We start from the raw sequence: 15,981 nt of genomic DNA, 5'->3' as shown, positions 1-15,981 counted from the left end.
AAAGAAGGTCAGAGGAAAAGCGGGCGGACTCCTCATGGAAGCCACAGGAAGAGATGCGAGAAGGGGAGAGAGGTCCTGGCTCCCGACCTTGGAGGTCGGGGACACTTTCCCCAGCGTGAGGGTGAGGAGACCCTCAGCCAGTTTGAGAGCACTGACAAGTGAGGGGGAGGGGAAGCTATCCAAGATTTCCTCAAGATGGATGAGGAAGCTTTATGGGGCGCCCTCCGGTTACTTACTGAGGCACAAAATGAGGGGGCAGCCGTGCACGGGGGAGGGAGATATGCCAGCTTCAGCTGTCTGTTAGCTGTGGCCCTGCGCAGGCCATTTAACCCCGTTTACCTCAGTTTTCTCACCTGTAAAATGGGCCGGAGAAGGAAACGCAAACTGTCGCCAGCATCTCTGCCAAGAAAACCCCTAATGGGATCGCGGAGAGCTGGACACAATTGGAAATGGTGCCGGCCACAAGACAAGGGAAAGCGTTTTTCACTGGATGCAGAGGAGCTTCCCTGCAGAGGAGGCCGTCCTACACCGTCCTGCACCGTCCGGCACCGTCCTGCACCGTCCGGCACCGTCCTGCACCGTCCGGCACCGTCCTGCACCGCGGTGACACTGAGGGGCTGCCTTGGGCCCTGAAACATCCAGCAGCCTTCCACACGAGTCCTCCATCCCCTGGGGGACTTTGGGCATGGCTGAGTGGGCCACAGAAATGGGCCGTCTGGGACCGGACAAGGGGTGGAGGTGCCAGGCCCAGAAGTGACAGGGAGGAGGGGGAGGGAGGGAGCGCTTTTCCGAGAGGGAACAGTTCTCGGCATCATCTGGAGCATCTCCCTGAAGCAAAGGGCCGGACCCTCACCAGCAGCGGCCGGGTGCAGGCAAGGCTGGCCGCCCAGTGCTCCTGCTCGCCCCGGGTGTCCCAGAGAAGGGACCCGGACGCCCAGCGCTCAGGATGCTCGCCAGAGGGGTGTCCGGGCGAGTGCGGGGCGGGCAGGTCACGAGGGGGAGCGGGGGATGCCCCGATGGCTGCCCACAGAAGGCGGGGAGGGTCTCCCCGGCGGGGGCAGGCCCCTGGCACTGGGTGAGGGGAGCCCCGTGGGCAGCTGGGCCAGTCGCGGAGGTGATCTCCACAGGCAGGAGACCCAGATTCAGGATCAGAGGGAGAGGGGCGATCGTTTCTGCTGGGACTGGACCCGTGACTTCCCGGAACTCCCAGCGAGGAAGTCCTTCCCCTGAGGCCCATCTAGGCCCTTGCACCTAGGGTCACCCACCTGGTAGGTCGGGGGAGGGGGGGTCTGAGTGCAGCCCCAGCGAGTTCCTGTTTAGGGCCAGAGAGCGGCTCTGGGCAGCGGGCCTGCCGGTGGGCAGTGGGAGCGAGGGGGAGGAGGCTGGGGGACTGCTGGGTCGCAGGCCCGCGGGACCTCAGGAGCCGCTGATTGGGTAGAGGAGGCTGAGGCCCCGCCCCGGGGAGGAGCCTCAGAGGCTGATTCGGGCCTCGCGTGGGCTGTGAGCCCAAGCCCGTTACCCTCGGGCGCGGAGGGGGAGGAGGGCGGGCTGGCCGGACTCAGCCGCAGGGCTGTCGGGTCATGAAGGGGGTCCCCATCCTCGGGACTCCCTCAGGGAGGGTTCCTGGCCCCCATTTCTGTGCCCCCCGGAACTCCCGGTCCTCCCTTCGCCGGACGCCCCCCGGCTGGGGCTGGAGGGAGGGAGGCCCTAGCTTTGGCCGTGACTCGGCCGCCCCGACGGTTTCCAGGTTCTCCCGGCCACTCACTAAAACTACTTTTTTAGCTTCGGAGATCCAAGTTCTCCCCTCCCCCCCATACAATGAGCAATCCGGTACAGGGTGTACTTACGACTGCGCGTTTATTAAGTGCCTACTGTGTGCCGCCCAGGGAGGAAGGGCGGGGAAGGGGGCTGCAGAGGAGGCCGGGGCAGCTGCGGGGGGGTGGGGGTGGGGCGCGCCGGGAGCCTCTAGGAGCACCAGCTGCACGGGCTCCTGCCGCCCCAGACGAAGAGGCCGGAGGGGCCCCCGAGGTCGCCGAGCCGCCCCTTGGGGTCACTTGGCCGGCGCCCTCCTTGTCTGACGGTGACCACGGAGACGAGAAGTGGGAGACCCAGATGGGAGCTTTGTCTCTGGGTTTCTCTGTCACTGCAAGGGAACCTGGGCCCCCGGTTGGGGCGGGGGGTTAGGAGGGAGGCGGGTGTCTGGTCAGATGGGTCTGGGATGGGGGAGAGCTGGAGGAAAGCAGGGTTCTAGCCCCCCCCCCACACACACACACCCCTGCCCGTTCTCAGGCTCCTGGTAATTGGGGCAGGGGAGAGGTGGGGGAGGGTCACCGTGACCTACCTGCAGACCTGAGAGTGCCCTCCCCCTCCCCACCTCCCGCTTGCTGAGCCAAGCTCTCGCCTCTATATTTATCCTCCGCACCCCGGGAAGTGAGAAGGCGGGGAGGGGCAGGGTCCTGGGTTCCTGGGCCTCGGCTCCTGCCGCCCCACCCCCCAGAGCTGCAAGGACCTTCCTCCTCTTGTCATCTTGAGCCCATTGTACAGGAGGAAAACCTGGGCCCAGGAAGGGGAAATGAGCTCTTGGCCACACTCTCCCTCGTCTACACCATCATCTCCAAAGAGGTTTAGAGCAGGAAGGTCCTGGACCTCTGGAGGTCACCCCACCCGAGCCCCCCCTCAGTCCCCGGGGACCCTCAGAGCACTGCAAGGGGGGCAGGAGTTCCACCCCCCCACCTCCCCCTCACAGGGGTGAGCCTGGGAGTCGGGGGACCCGGTGCAAGCTCGGCCTCGGGGGCTTCCCTCCCGGCTCAGACCTGACCTTTGGGGCCAGCCCGGGAGAGCCCCGGGCAACCCCTCTGTCAGCCAGGGCTCAGGACCCCTCGGCTTCCGGGGAGATGCAGGTCTGTTTCTCTGGGCTTCCCTGAAAGCGGCTTCAGACCCTTCCCCACCTTCATCTCTCTCTCCTCCTCCTCTCTCTAAATCTCCTTCTCTCCAATATTTATCAAGAGTAACAGCAAACATTAAGCACCCACTATGTGCGAGGCCCTGGCAGAGTGCTCTCTTTTGATCCTTGCTCCACAGGCCTGCTGTTGCTCTCCCCATTCCCATATTACAGATGAAGAAACTGAGGCACAGAGTGAGTGTCCTGTGAGTTAAGTGAGGCTAGATTTCTGACTCCAGATGGCCCCGGGCTGCAAGGATCTGGCCAGGCTTGGGGAGGAGGGCCCAGCTCTGGTTCCCTGGGAGCTCCCAGCTGTGGGGAGTCCCTCCCCAATGCAGCTCAGCCCCTCTCTGAGAGATGTCTGGGCTCCCGAGAGCTCCCATCATCTGCTGAGGATCCCCAAGCTGGGCGTGCAGGCGGAGCCACGGGGACGGGCGCTCAGCTGCAGGGCCCCCCTTCTCTCCCTCCTTGGGCTGCCCATTCTCTGGCTCCTCCGCCTTCTACCCCCTTCCCAGCCCCCCCTCTCTTCCCTCCTCTCTCCCCCCTTCCCCTTCCCCAGTCTCTCAGGCTCCTTTCTCTGCCTACCCACATTAGACTTGGGGCTTCTTGAGATTAGGCGGGGACTGGTCCTGATTTGCAGTGTTTGGTACACAGCAGGCACTTAATAAATGCTGGTAGGTTGGTCTCTCTTTTCCCTGTTCCACACCTCCCCTTTCTCCTCATCCTTCCTCTCCCTCCCCTGTGCCGGCACTTCCCCCTGCCCTTGCCTTCTTCCCTGAGGTGCTGCAGAAAGACACTGACCCTGGGGTCCCCGGCTGCAGATTCTAACTGAGGCTGATGCTGTGACCTTGGACCAGTCATTTCCCTGGACCAGACCCAGCTTCTTCAGCTGTGAAGTGAGGAGGCTCAAAGGTCCCTTCCAGCTTTAAAGCTCTGGTCCTATCTTCCCTCTTCTATTTTTTCCTTCTTTTCCTTTCTCCTTTATTTCCTCCTTTTCTGTCCCCATCTCCCAGTCCCCACCCTCGCATTTTACAGATGAAGCACCTGAGGCCCGATTAGGTAAAGGGACTTGGCCAAGGTCACAAGTCAGTCTGTAGCCCAGACTGGACCCGAACCCTCAGGCTGCACGCTACTGGTCCTTGTCTTCGCACTTCCTAGTCTTCCTTCTCCTACCTCCCCCTTCTCCTTTCCTATCTCTCCCAGCCCACCCCCTTTCCTCCCTCTGGTCTTCCCTCCTGCTCTGCCTCCCTCCCTCTCTCCTTTGAATTATTCTCCCTTCCCCGTCTCTCTACACATAATCTCTCTTCCCTCCCTCCCTCTCCCCCCTGTCTCTCTGTCTTTCTGACTCTGTGTCTCTGTCTCTCTCTCTTCTGTCTCCTCTCTCTCTCTTTTCTCCTGGCTCTGTCTACCTCTCTCTGTCTCTGTCCATCTCTCTGTCTCTCTGTTTTTCTGTGTCTGTCTGTCTGTCTCTGTCTCTGTCTCTGTGTCTCTCCCTCTCTCCTTTCCTCCCTCTCTCTTTCTCCCCCCCTTTCTTCTCTGTTTCTCTGTCTCTGTTTCTCTGTGTCTCTGTCTCTGTGTGTCTGTGTCTCGCTCTCTCTGTTTCTTTCTCTCTTGACTCTTTCTCTCTTATCTCTCTCTCTCCCCATCTCTCCCCCCTCTTCCTCTCTCCTCTCTCTCTCTTTCTTTCTCTCCCTTCTCTCTGTCTCTGTCTCTGTCTCTCTGTTTCTCTCTGTGTGTTTCTCTCTCTGTTTCTCTGTTTCTCTGTGTGTTTCTCTCTCTGTTTCTCTCTCTCTCTCTCTCTCTCTCTCTTCTCTCTCTCTCTCTCTCTCTCTCTCTCTCCTCTCTCTCTCTCTCTCTCTCTCTCTCTCTTTCCCCCGTCTCCCCTCCCTCTCTCTCCTTTCTCCTCCTCCCTCTCTCTCCTCCCTCCTCTCTCCTCCTCCCTCTCTCTCCCTCTCTCTGTCTCCCTCCCTCCCTTCCTCCCTCCCTCCCGTCTCTCCCTTCATCAGTATTCCTCTCCCGTCTCCTCCGCTCTCGGCTGCTCTCCGTGGCTGCCGCACCGCACCGTCCGAGGCAGGCGAGGCGGGGGCCGGGGCCGGGGCCGGGGCCTGGGGGGTGGGGTGGGGGGGAGAGCCGAGCCGCCGGGGCCCTCGGAAGGCGGGCAGGAGGCAGGCAGGCAGGCAGGCGGCCGAGAGACGAGAAGGGAGGCTGCAGGCAGGCAGGCAGGCAGGAGCCAGCCCGGGGGGGGGCCAGGAAGGCAGGCTCAGAGCGCCCCCCTCCCCAAGCTGTACCTCCGCGCCCGCCCCGCCCCGCCTGGGGAGGGGGCACCGAGGAACAGGAGCCAGAGCAGGAGGAGAGACCCCGGCCCCGCCGCAGCCCCGCCCCCAGACCCCTGCGCCTCTCTGGGGGGTCACCCCCCCTCCGGGGCTGGCCATGCAGCGTCCCCGAGGGAGCCCCGCCTCTCGCTGTGAGTAGCTTGGGGAGGGGGCCCTGTGCCCCCCCCGTTCTTTATCATGAGGGAGGGGCGTTGGATGGGGGGGCGGATCTCCGTAGAGAACCGAAAAGGGGGTGATTCGGGGCCAGGTGTGTGTGTCTGGAGGGGGACCCTCCTCGTCCTTGGGAGGGGGCAGGCTGCGAGCCCAGCTCGGGGAGGGGGGGCCTGAATTGAGGACAACACATGTGGGCTACTGCGCGCCCCCCTCTTCCGGGGCGGGCGGCGAAGTCCCCTCTCCGCCGCCGCTGTTGGGGGTTGGGGGGGCCATGCCGGTGATGGGGAGGGGGGAGGAGAGAGGCGGGCACGGGGTTTCCTTGGTGACCGTGCCTGGCAGGAGCCGTTGCTACGGCAACCGAGGAGAACCGGGGAGTTTGGGAAGTAAGAATGGAAAAGGTGGTGGGGGTGAATGCGGAGAGAGAGGGCCCAACCTGCTCTCCCCACTTCAGTCCTTGGCCCTGTGCCCCCCCCAGTCCCCATCTGCTCCCCTCGGCCGCATCCGATCGGTCCGTCCTCAGGCTCCCCTCCCCCCCGGCCCGACCCTTTCCCTTCTCCCTCATCCTCCTTGCTCTGCCCGTTCCCCACGTCTCCACAAACCCCGCCGCTTCCCTTCCATCCGCATCCATCTTCCCACTCCTGCCAGCCCTGCCCGAGCCTGCCTTCGGCGCGGCCCTGGGCCGCCTCCTCCTCCTCTCTCCGTACCTGCCTCGCTCATTATCTCTCTGTATGTCCCTATGTCCCCGTTCCGTTCCCAGCACTTAGCCTTCTGCTCGAGCCTCCCTCCCTTCCTCCACCCTCCTCCAGCTCTCCATGATCGCTGCTCTTCCCATCCTTCCTCCTGGTCCCTCAGTCCCTCCTTTAGCCTATGGCTCGGCTCCATCCTTCTCCCAGCTCGGTCTTCCCTGGGATCTTGCCCCTCCTCCAGGCCTCCAGCTCCTCCACAATAGGGCCCCTCTCCCCCAGATCCGCCCTGCGTCTCCCCCTCTCTCTGCTCCGTTCTCTCCCGAGGACCCGTCCTTGGTTCCAGAGCCTGCAGCCGCTCCCGCCCCAGCCCAGGCCTCATTCCCAACGCGGCCACTTCCCCCCACAATCTTTCTCCTCCTCAGAGCCCCCGTCCTTGCTCCCCAGAAGGAGCATCCGCCTCTCCCCAAGGTCCTCCCAGGGCCCCAGACTCGGGCCCTCCATCCCCATTTGGCCATTTCCCCCATTTTTGTGCCTCACTGCACCACCACCCCCTCCTCCTCCTAGATCTTCCTGTTCTGCTCCCTTTCCTTCCCCATGGCCTTCACCCAAGCCGCCCAAAGTGCTCCTTCTGTCCCCCATGCTCCTCCAGCCTCCTCACGGCCCCTCCCCCTCCCCCTCCCCATGACGCCCTCCTCCTCCTCCTCCCTCTGCCTCGGACAGTTATCTCTTGCTGGGGTGGGGAATCCCCTGAGGAGGGGCTGGCCCAAGGGAGGGGAGTCTCAGGCTCTCCCCGAGCCCCCAGCCCCCCCAGCCCCGGGCCAGGAGCTGCAGTCATATTCTCTGCATCGCCCCATTGCTATGCACCTCACATCCCTAGTCCCAGCCCGCGCAGCCGCCAGACAGGAACCGAGGCAGCGGCAGCAGCCTCTGGGAGGAGTGGGAGCGCCTCCCTCCGGCCCCCGGCAGCGGCTCCGCCGCCCGGACTCGGCCAGGGCCCCCAGAGGCTGCGCGCTTCCAGAGGGAGCTCGCCCCGGCCCCCGGCCGCCCCCCGGCCTCTGCCCCCAGCCTCCCCACATGGGAGGGCCGGCTCTCCGTGCCGCAAACTCACGCACACACAGAAAGGACATGCTTAGCATTGGAGACATTCTGAGGGAGCAAACACGCACCCGCCAAAGTGGAAGAAATCCACGGGCCCAGACACGGGGACAGAGCCGGAACGGCGCGGTTGTGCATACAGCAGGCGCTCAATCATGCCCCGCCTGGGAGGGATGATGGGGTAGACAATAGCCCAGCTTTTAGAAGGGGCGTCATTTACAGTATATTCTCAGAATGAGCCTGGAGGTAAGTCCATTTTACAGGTGTGCCCGCGGCCCCGTCACTCACAACTGGGAACCGGATCCTTCAGCTCGGAGCTCGGCCCCTTTCCTTCCTACAACCCTGAGTCACAGAAAAAATAGCGAGGGATCATAAAATGGGAGGGGGGGAGGATCAGAGAGAGACTGCAGCCAGACCTGGTGTCCGCACTCACTCATATACACACATACACACACAATCACACACACACTCACAATCACACACACTCACAATCAAAATCACACACACTCACTTATACACACAGTCACACACACACAACCAATCACACACACTCATACACACAATCACTCGCACTCACACACAATCAATCACAATCACACACATACACAATCACAATCACACACACCCTCTCACACTCATACAATCACACACACACCCCAGACACACTCACACTCACATTTACACACACCCCAGCATCCCAGGGAGACAACCAATCACAGCAGTCAGCCCGCCATGCTCAGCTAAGAGAAGCAGCCCACTAGGGCAGAGGCTCCTCGGACCCAGGAAAGCGCTGCCCTGGTGCTGAGGGCCCTGACACTGCCCATGGTGCTCACACATACAGAGGTGAGGGGGAGGGAGAGGGGAGGGAGGGGGGAGGGAGGGGGGCCTTCCCTCTCCCGAGGCTGTGTAGAGAGAGACCTGGAGCTTGGGTCCAAGAAGCCTTTGCTGGGAGGAGGAGCTGGATGCCCCCTGCTGCCTCCCACCCCCAACCCATTCAGTGACCTCCCTCCCTTCTCTGGGCTTCTTCCAATTCATTGCTAGGTCTGTCTGCCTTGGTTTTTTCTCTGCAATTCAACTTTATTGATCTCTCTCTCTCTCTCTCTCTCTCTCCCTCTCTCCCCCCTCCCCTTTCCCTCTTCATCATCCATCTCCATCTTTCATCCCCTCTTTCACCTCTGTCACTCATCCTTCCCTTCTTATCGCCCATCTGTCTCAATGTGGCATCCTGAGTTGCCTGGCTCTGTCAGTCTTCCTCCACTCTCCATCCCCTGGTCCCACTCCCTTTCTCCAGTTCCTGCTGCTCTTTTCCTTGAGCCATCTTCCTTGGTCTGGACCCTTCCCCTGCTGGCCCTGCTCCCTTTTTCTCATCCATCCTTTGCTGGTCCTTCCTCTAGCCCCATTTGAAACTTCTCATCTCAGGACACTGCCTTCAGTTCAGTCTCGCTGTTGGCCCCCTGGCTTCCTTTTTGCCGGTCTTCTTGCCCCTCTTTCTCTGTTCTCCTTCCTCTTCTGTGACTCCCTTCCATCCCTTCCATCTGTGGGTCTCTCTGCCTTTCCTGACCTCTTTTCCATCTGTGGGTCTCTCCACCTTTCTTGACCTCCCTTCCATCTCTGTGGTCCTTCTGCCCTTCTTGACCTCCCTTCCATCTCTGGGTCTTTGTCTTTCTCGACCTCTTCTACCATTCTTCCCTTCAATTCCCTTCTCTCTTTCTCACTCTTCTGTGTCGCTGTCACTTGGCCCCAAACCAGAAAGAACCAGGGTGCTCTGGGGTTCTGGGGCAGATCTAAAACTGAGGTAAGATAGGCTCTTACCTTCAGAGAACTTAGTCTAGGGGTGGAGTGGACCAGTCTAGATGCCTGAGGCACCCTAAGTGCCCCCAGAGAGTAATCAAGCAAATATGAGGAACTCCCAGGGGTCCGTTCTTAGCCAATGTGATCTGGGGGAGATGAGACTGTGATCTGGAGGAGATGAGACTGTGATCTGGGGAAGATGAGACTGTGATCTGGAGGAGATGAGACTGTGATCTGGAGGAGATGAGACTGTGATCTGGAGGAGATGAGACTGTGATCTGGGGGAGATGAGACTGATCTGGAGGAGATGAGACTGTGATCTGGAGGAGATGAGACTGTGATCTGGGGGAGATGAGACTGTGATCTGGGGGAGATGAGACTGTGATCTGGAGGAGATGAGACTGTGATCTGGAGGAGATGAGACTGTGATCTGGAGGAGATGAGATTGTGATCTGGGGGAGATGTGACTGTGATCTGGGGAGATGTGATTGTGATCTAGGGGAGGTGTGACTGTGATCTGTGGCAGAACGGCTGTTGGGCTCCGTGCTGCTGGATGCCCAGTGTCACGGCCGACAACTGATTCTCTCTCAACGGTGCATAGCGTTGGTCAGTGGATAGAGCCCTGGACCTTGAGGGGGGAAGACCTGAGTTCAAATCCATGTACAGACACTCACTAGCTGTGGGCGTCACTTCACCTCTGTTTGCCCCAGTTTCTTCATCTGAAAAAAAAAAAGTACAATGAAGGTGCTCCCTCCCAGAGGAATCAGATGAGACGCTCATGGGGAAAGGCTCAGTGCTCTGTCAGCATTAGCTTTTATGATTTTTATTACTTAACCTGAGCTGCCTCGAGTTTGTCCTCCGTAAAATGGGAGCCGGCCTCCAGGTAGATGAAGACCAAATCAGGAAACGTTTACAGAAGGCTTGACTTGGTGCCTGGCACACAGTAGGCATTTAATAACTGCTTGTTGAATGAATGAATGAACGAACAGAGCAGATGATGGGATGTTGTGGTGGGAAGCTGTATGATTCACTCCTGCTCTTGTCAGACCGAGGTGATAGGCTGCGGCCGCTGCTTCTCTGGTCATGTTAAAGGGCAGGCAAGCTTTCTTGGCGGAGGAGCTGACCTCCTGGTTCTCCACCGGCATTCAGGGGACTGTCAGAGGAGAGGCGACAAGGGAATCTGGGGGAGACAGCGCTCCCGAAGGGGGAGACCGTGAGCCCCGGGAGGAGGCGAGCCCTGGCAGACTGCCTTTGTCAAGGAAGCCTTCCCTTTCCCTTCCACAGCCAAGCTCCAGACGTCAGCTGGGTGAAGGTGACAATCCACTTCCTCGGGTCAGAAAGTTGCTAACTGGCTCCCTGTGTCCAGGGCCAAGGGACTGCCTGCCCTTCTCTCTCTCAGGACACGCTGTAGGGCCTTCCTTCCTGGAAGGACTTACCCCTTTGTCCAGGTGCAGGTCACAGAATAGTGGAATTAGAATGGGGATGGAGCGCCTTGGGGTTCCTCTGGAAGATTCATCTTCCAGATGAGAAAACTGAGCCCCACAAGTTTGGCCCAAGATCATTCAGTAAACGGAAGAGCCGGTTTTTGCACCCATGTTTTCTGGTTCCAAATCTAGGGATTCCCTTAGCTTGCTTACACCGCAATAGAGAAGCAATGTAGAGTGTCCCATTTGGAGTTAGGCAAGACCCTAGTTCAGATACTGTCTCCGAGGATGGCTGTGCGATCACGGTAAATCCAATGAACCACTCAAGCCTCAGTTTCCCCATCTGTTAAATGGAAAGGAAAAAAGACACTGAGAACTTACTTCACAGTCAGTTATTGCAAGGATCAGACAAGTTGATGGATGGAGAGGGCTTTGTAGCCCCATAAAACCCCCACCGTCCTCTGTCTCGGTGTCAGCTGCTGTTCCTGGTGGCAGGTCACAGTTGGCTGACCGCCGCTCCTTTGACTTCTGAGTCCAAAGTCTTGGTCATGTCCCTGTTGCTAGGGAATAGAAATTTTACTTTTCTCTGTGTTTTGTTGGTAGCTTTTGTTTTTACATGACCCTTATTTTCAAGCGCATCGCTGCCTTTGCCCCATCCCTACCCAGTGAACCAGCTCTTGTAACAAAAGAAGCGAAGGAAAATTAATCGCAGCAAAACTCACCGATCCATCAAGTCCACCTGACGATACACGCGGTCTTTCACACTCAGAGAGCCCCACTCTTGCAAAGGAGTCTGGGGCAGGGGCAGACGGAGGGGAAGGTCATTTTCTCATCTCTTCCTCTGGGTCAAGTTTGGTCATGAGAATTCTATGGGGCTCATCATCAGGGTTTTCTGTGGTTGCTGTTCTCTCCACTCACGTTTTTGATATTCCTCGTGTCTATTGTGCTCCTAATTCTGTTTGCTTCACTCCCTTCATTATAATTAAAATTTATTTTCATGGCCCCAAAAGGCAAAACTGGGACATTTGTGTGAGTTGAAGGAAGTCAGATTTCACCTAGATATAAGGAGAATTTCCCAATAATTAGAGCAGTGCAGAACAGCGGCTCGGGGCCAAGTGGGTTCAAGGGCTGGACTTGGAGCTAGGAAGAGAGAAGTTCAGATCTCTACCTCCCCTCCCACCCCCGGGTCACTTCCTGCTGCTGTGAACAGAGGCAAGTCCCCCACCTGCGGCTCTTCTTTAGAAGAGGCTCAGAATTCCTACAGGACCTCCAAAGGCAGGGCTAGGAGACTCATCTGAGGTGGACAATCTCGGGTGCTTTGCTCTCTGGCTAGGGTGTCCCTGAGTCCGGGTGGGAGATAGGGGTCCTGATGGGGACTTTTGGACAGATCCCTTCCTTCCCTCACCCCATTTGCATAAGGTCACGGGCGGGGGGGGGAGGAGCCCCCACTTGTGACTTCTTGACTTTTTTGCATGTCATGAACCTTTTTAGAATCTGGTGCAACCCGGGGACCCTTTCTCAGAACCATGATTTTAAAATGCAGAATTACAAAGGACACTGATTTTATTGAAATCAAAATGGATTTTCTCTGTGGTTCATGGACTTCCTGAAGTCTGACCCCTAAAGCATTCATGGAGCCCAGGTTAGACACTTCTGCTCAGGTGGGACGAGGGGGCATAGCTCAGGGCCCCCGAGGGGAAGCTGGGAGGGCCTGGGGGACCTGGGCCCCCTCACTTCTCTAGGAGGTCTGTTCCCCAACCTCCCCCGCCATGCAAGGGTGGGAATGTCAGGCCATGTCTGGTCCAAGGTGACGGACGGGCCCTCACTCGGGACCAGGTGGGGACGCGGGTGGCCCTCTGCCCTTCCCCCTGTTCCTTGGGTCTCCCAAGTCCCTGACCCTGCAAGGCAGGGTGAATTTGCCAGACTGGGGGGGGGGGGAGCGGCCGGGATGTTTGGAGAAAAGCAGGCAGTTCCTTCTCCCCCCCCTCGGTTGCCTAGTAACCTGCTGGAGTGTTGTCATGGCAGTTGGAGACAGAGGAGGAAGTTGGGAGGGGGCTGTGGTGTTGCCCTAGGAAATGGAGGGGGTGGGGTGGGAATGTCCCTGTCCCAGCTGGGAGGGAGAAGACAGGTTGGTCCTGGAAGGAGGGAGCAGGGGCGGGGGAGAGGCTGGGACAGATGGGGGCACCCCGGACTGCCCAGAGCCTAAGGTGTCCCTTTCCGGGGCCACATCCCAGGAAGTGGAGGAGCTGGACAGCAGTCAGAGGCTCATGGGAGAAGCATGGGGGGCGCAGCTGCAAGAGGGAACGACAGAGGGGGGACCCAGAGGGCCGGACACTGCCTTCGGGAGCCCCGTGGAGAAGGGTCCGTTCTCTGTGGGAGAAGGGGGAGTTCCCCAAGGATGCTGGCTGGATCTCCGGGAAAGCTTCCTCCTCAGGCATTAAGCACCGCGTGTGTTGGGCCTGCCCTCAAGGAGCTCAAGGTCTAATCTACAAACAAAGGCACAGGAGCCTCCCGGATAAATGGGGTCCGATTAACGGGGTCTGATTAACGGGGAAGGCCGCTCTGTGCCCTCTGGATAAATGGGATCCAATGGGGGGGATGGGGCGGGTAATCTGTGGCCTCTGGCCATCTCCCCGCATCCCCCACTCTCTCCTTCTTCCGCCAGCACCTTCACTATCCGCCTGGGGTGGGGGCAGGTTGGCAATGGGGAGAGACGAGTTAGGAACCTGAGCCACTTGCCAGTGACCCGGAAATCAGACGGACCCAGTCTGGAGGAAGAGAGGAGGAGGTCAGACGGCCCACTAGCAGGGGCAGCTCAGAGTGAGAGCCCGAGAGCTGCATCAGGAGTTGGAGAGGAGAAAGCTGGATGTGGGGACTCCTTGGGCCCGGCCGTAGAGAGTCAGGAACCAGTGTGGGCTCTTGGGAGAAGTGGGGAGGGGGCTGGGGACAGAGGCTACCCTGGGGTGATCAGAGGCGGGGGAGGGGGACAGGAGAGGGCATGAGGAGCTGGGGTGAGCTGAGCCCTGAGGAAGCGGGACAGGGACAGAGACGGAAACGCAGGCAGGATCCGCGGCAGCCGCGGGACTGAGGAGAAGGAGGAGTCCGGGAACAAGGGGCTGGAAGTGGTCCCTCAAGAGTGTGTCTGTGAGTGTGTGTAAGTGTGTGACTGTGTGTGTGTGTGACTGTGTGTGAGTGTGTGTAACTGTGAGAGTGAGTGTGTGTGACTGTGAGAGTGTGTGTGACTGCGTGTGAATGAGTGTGTGACTGTGAGAGTGAGGGTGTGTGAGAGTGAGTGTGACTGTGAGAGTGTGTGTGTGACTGTGTGTGAGTGTGTGTGACTGAGTATGTGTGACTGAGAGTGTGTGTGTGACTGTGAATGAGTGTGACTGTGAATGAGTGTGTGTATGTGTGTGCGTGAGTGTGTGAGTGTTCCATTTGCCCAAGGTCACCCTGCCTGTAAATGTCAGGGGTCCCTCTCCCAGCATTCTGGGCCAGAGCTTTCCCACAGTAGGATGAGCTGCTACCATGGCAAACATGAAGTGCCTACTGCACGCCCAGGCGGGGGTCCGGGGCTTCTGGGCTCTCCTTTGCTTAGAACACACCTGAGCATGAAGAAGGAGATGGGGGAGGGAAGATACAGGCGGGGCCTTGTCGGACCCTCACAGACTGAGCATTCCTGCTCAGGGGCAGGTGGGAGTAGATGAGCCCCCCCCACTGGGGTCTGTGTGAGCAGGGGAGGGCACGGGAAGGAGGGAGAAGAGGCTTTGGGGTGAGAGGGAAACCGGGGGCAGGGCTGGGTGCAGATGACCAGGGGGCATCCTTCCCCGGACTCTCCCCGAGGCCAGCTCGGCCTTTCTCTGCCTCTGTATGTATACTTGGGGTGCTCCTCAGGGCCACGGAGGCCAGTGTCCCCACGGTACAGGGGAGGAAGGCAGAGCCCCCAGACAGAGGCCGCTGGAGCTGAGATGGAGCCTCGGGACCGGGGCCATTCTCCCATTTTACAGATGAGGACACTGAGGTTCAGAACAGGCTGCCTCGGCAGCCCCTCCCGTGGTGGCCGAGTCCAGGGGGCGGGTTCAGCCCTGTTCCGCGCTTGTTGAATGAACAAACACTTCTATATTTTCCTTCTCTTTCCCAGCTTCATCTGACCCACTAATTATAGAAGTGGGCTTGGTAATGAGGCTCCTTACTTAGAATCTCCGGGGGGAAGGGCGCTCCGGAGCCGATCCACTCCCTGGATTTTACAGATGGGGAAACTGAGGACAGGGAGGCGCGAGCCCCCCCGAGGAGGGGTTTCCCCGCTGTTCCGTCTCGAGCACCGGCAGTTGCCCCCCGGGAGGGGGTCCTCTCTGAAAAGGGGAGGCGGGGGTCGGAGAAGCCAGCCCTGGGGGCTGCGGGACCCGGGCAAGCTTTGCGGCTCCTGTGGAGCCCGTTCTGTCGGAGGAAGCCCCCAAGCCCGGCCTCCCGGCCTCCCGCCTCCCCTCCAGTCTGGCCCAGTCTTTTTCGGGTCTCACCGATGCTCTCTTGGGTCTCTGTGTGCTAGTGCGCCCTCCGGAGGTCTCCGGGCACACGGGTTCTGCTTAATGTGTGTGTCTGAGGTCATTTTACTCAGAACTTAATTTTCCTCTTTCGGTTCCGAATTCCCCCTCCCTCACCCGAGAAGAGCGCGAAGACTCCCGGGGCATTGTGGGAAGGTTCTGCCCGGCTCCCGCGCTCCACATCCGGGCCCTTTCCCACGTGGGTCCCGCGTGCCGGCGGCCCTTCCCGCGCTGACATCCAGCTCCATGTGGTGCCGCAAAGAGCTGGTGGTTAGGGACCGAGACTCAGTCCCGAGCGAGGAGTCGCGGGGGCCTGGAGCTCTGGGATCCGGGCTCCGCGGTCCCTCCGGCTCCGACATCCCGGGCGGCTCGCGCCCTTCCCGGCCCGTTCGTGCTCCTCTGTGTTTGTGTTCTGGGATCCCTCCCGTTCTCCCCTCCCTTTCCCGGGGCCCGGCCCTGCCCGCCTCGGTTCCGAGGCTCCTTCGGGCTCTGGCGCTCGGGGGACCTCCCCTCCCCCGGATTCTAGCGCCGCCCCCCGGGCCAGACCCCCTCCTCTGGGGCTTCGTGACCTTCCGCGTTCCAGAGCCCGTTCCGGCTTTGACATTTCATTGAACTTAACACACACTTCTCGGGTTGTCATCGCGCATAATGTCCCGTGTCCAGGCTGGGGACAGCCAGCTCTCGGAAGCTCCGCGTCCAGCCCCAGGAGCCACCTCTGGCCCTCGAGGGAGGAGTGGAGGAAGGTCGGGAGGAGTGAGGAGGGTCGGGAGGAGGGGAGGAGGACCGGGAGGAGGGTCGGAGGGTCGGGAGGAGGAGAGGAGGGTCGGGAAGAGGGGAGGAGGACCGGGAGAAGGGGAGGAGGACCGGGAGGAGGGGAGGACCGGGAGAAGTGGACCTTACTTGGGAAGGAATGGACCTCACTTGAGAAGTTGAGGGGGAGGGGGGCTTTGGCAGAAAGGAAGGAACCTTGTAGCTGGACTTGGGAGGGAGGGAGGGGCTTTGGCAGATCAAAATTGAATG

The 15,981-nt window shown here is 59.8% G+C and overlaps 1 protein-coding gene across 2 annotated transcripts in view; it reads left to right on the top strand.

Moving 5' to 3' along the window:
• Nucleotides 1-4,894: 4,894 nt before the first annotated feature.
• LRRC4B (leucine rich repeat containing 4B) overlaps nt 4,895-15,981 on the top strand; it is a 49,602-nt gene continuing 38,515 nt past the window's right edge. The window contains exon 1 of one of the 2 annotated variants that reach the window (XM_051990298.1): nt 4,895-5,011. The gene's annotated coding sequence lies outside the window, so the exon portion shown is untranslated. Of the gene's footprint in view, nt 5,012-5,104; nt 5,406-15,981 lie in introns of those variants that run through there. The other variant, XM_051990296.1, reaches the window with a different exon arrangement.

This window comes from Antechinus flavipes, chromosome 3 (assembly GCF_016432865.1).
Source record: "Antechinus flavipes isolate AdamAnt ecotype Samford, QLD, Australia chromosome 3, AdamAnt_v2, whole genome shotgun sequence".
NCBI lineage: Eukaryota > Metazoa > Chordata > Mammalia > Dasyuromorphia > Dasyuridae > Antechinus > Antechinus flavipes.
Note: the sequence above shows the minus strand (reverse complement) of the source record. Positions and strands in the feature narration are given on the sequence as shown.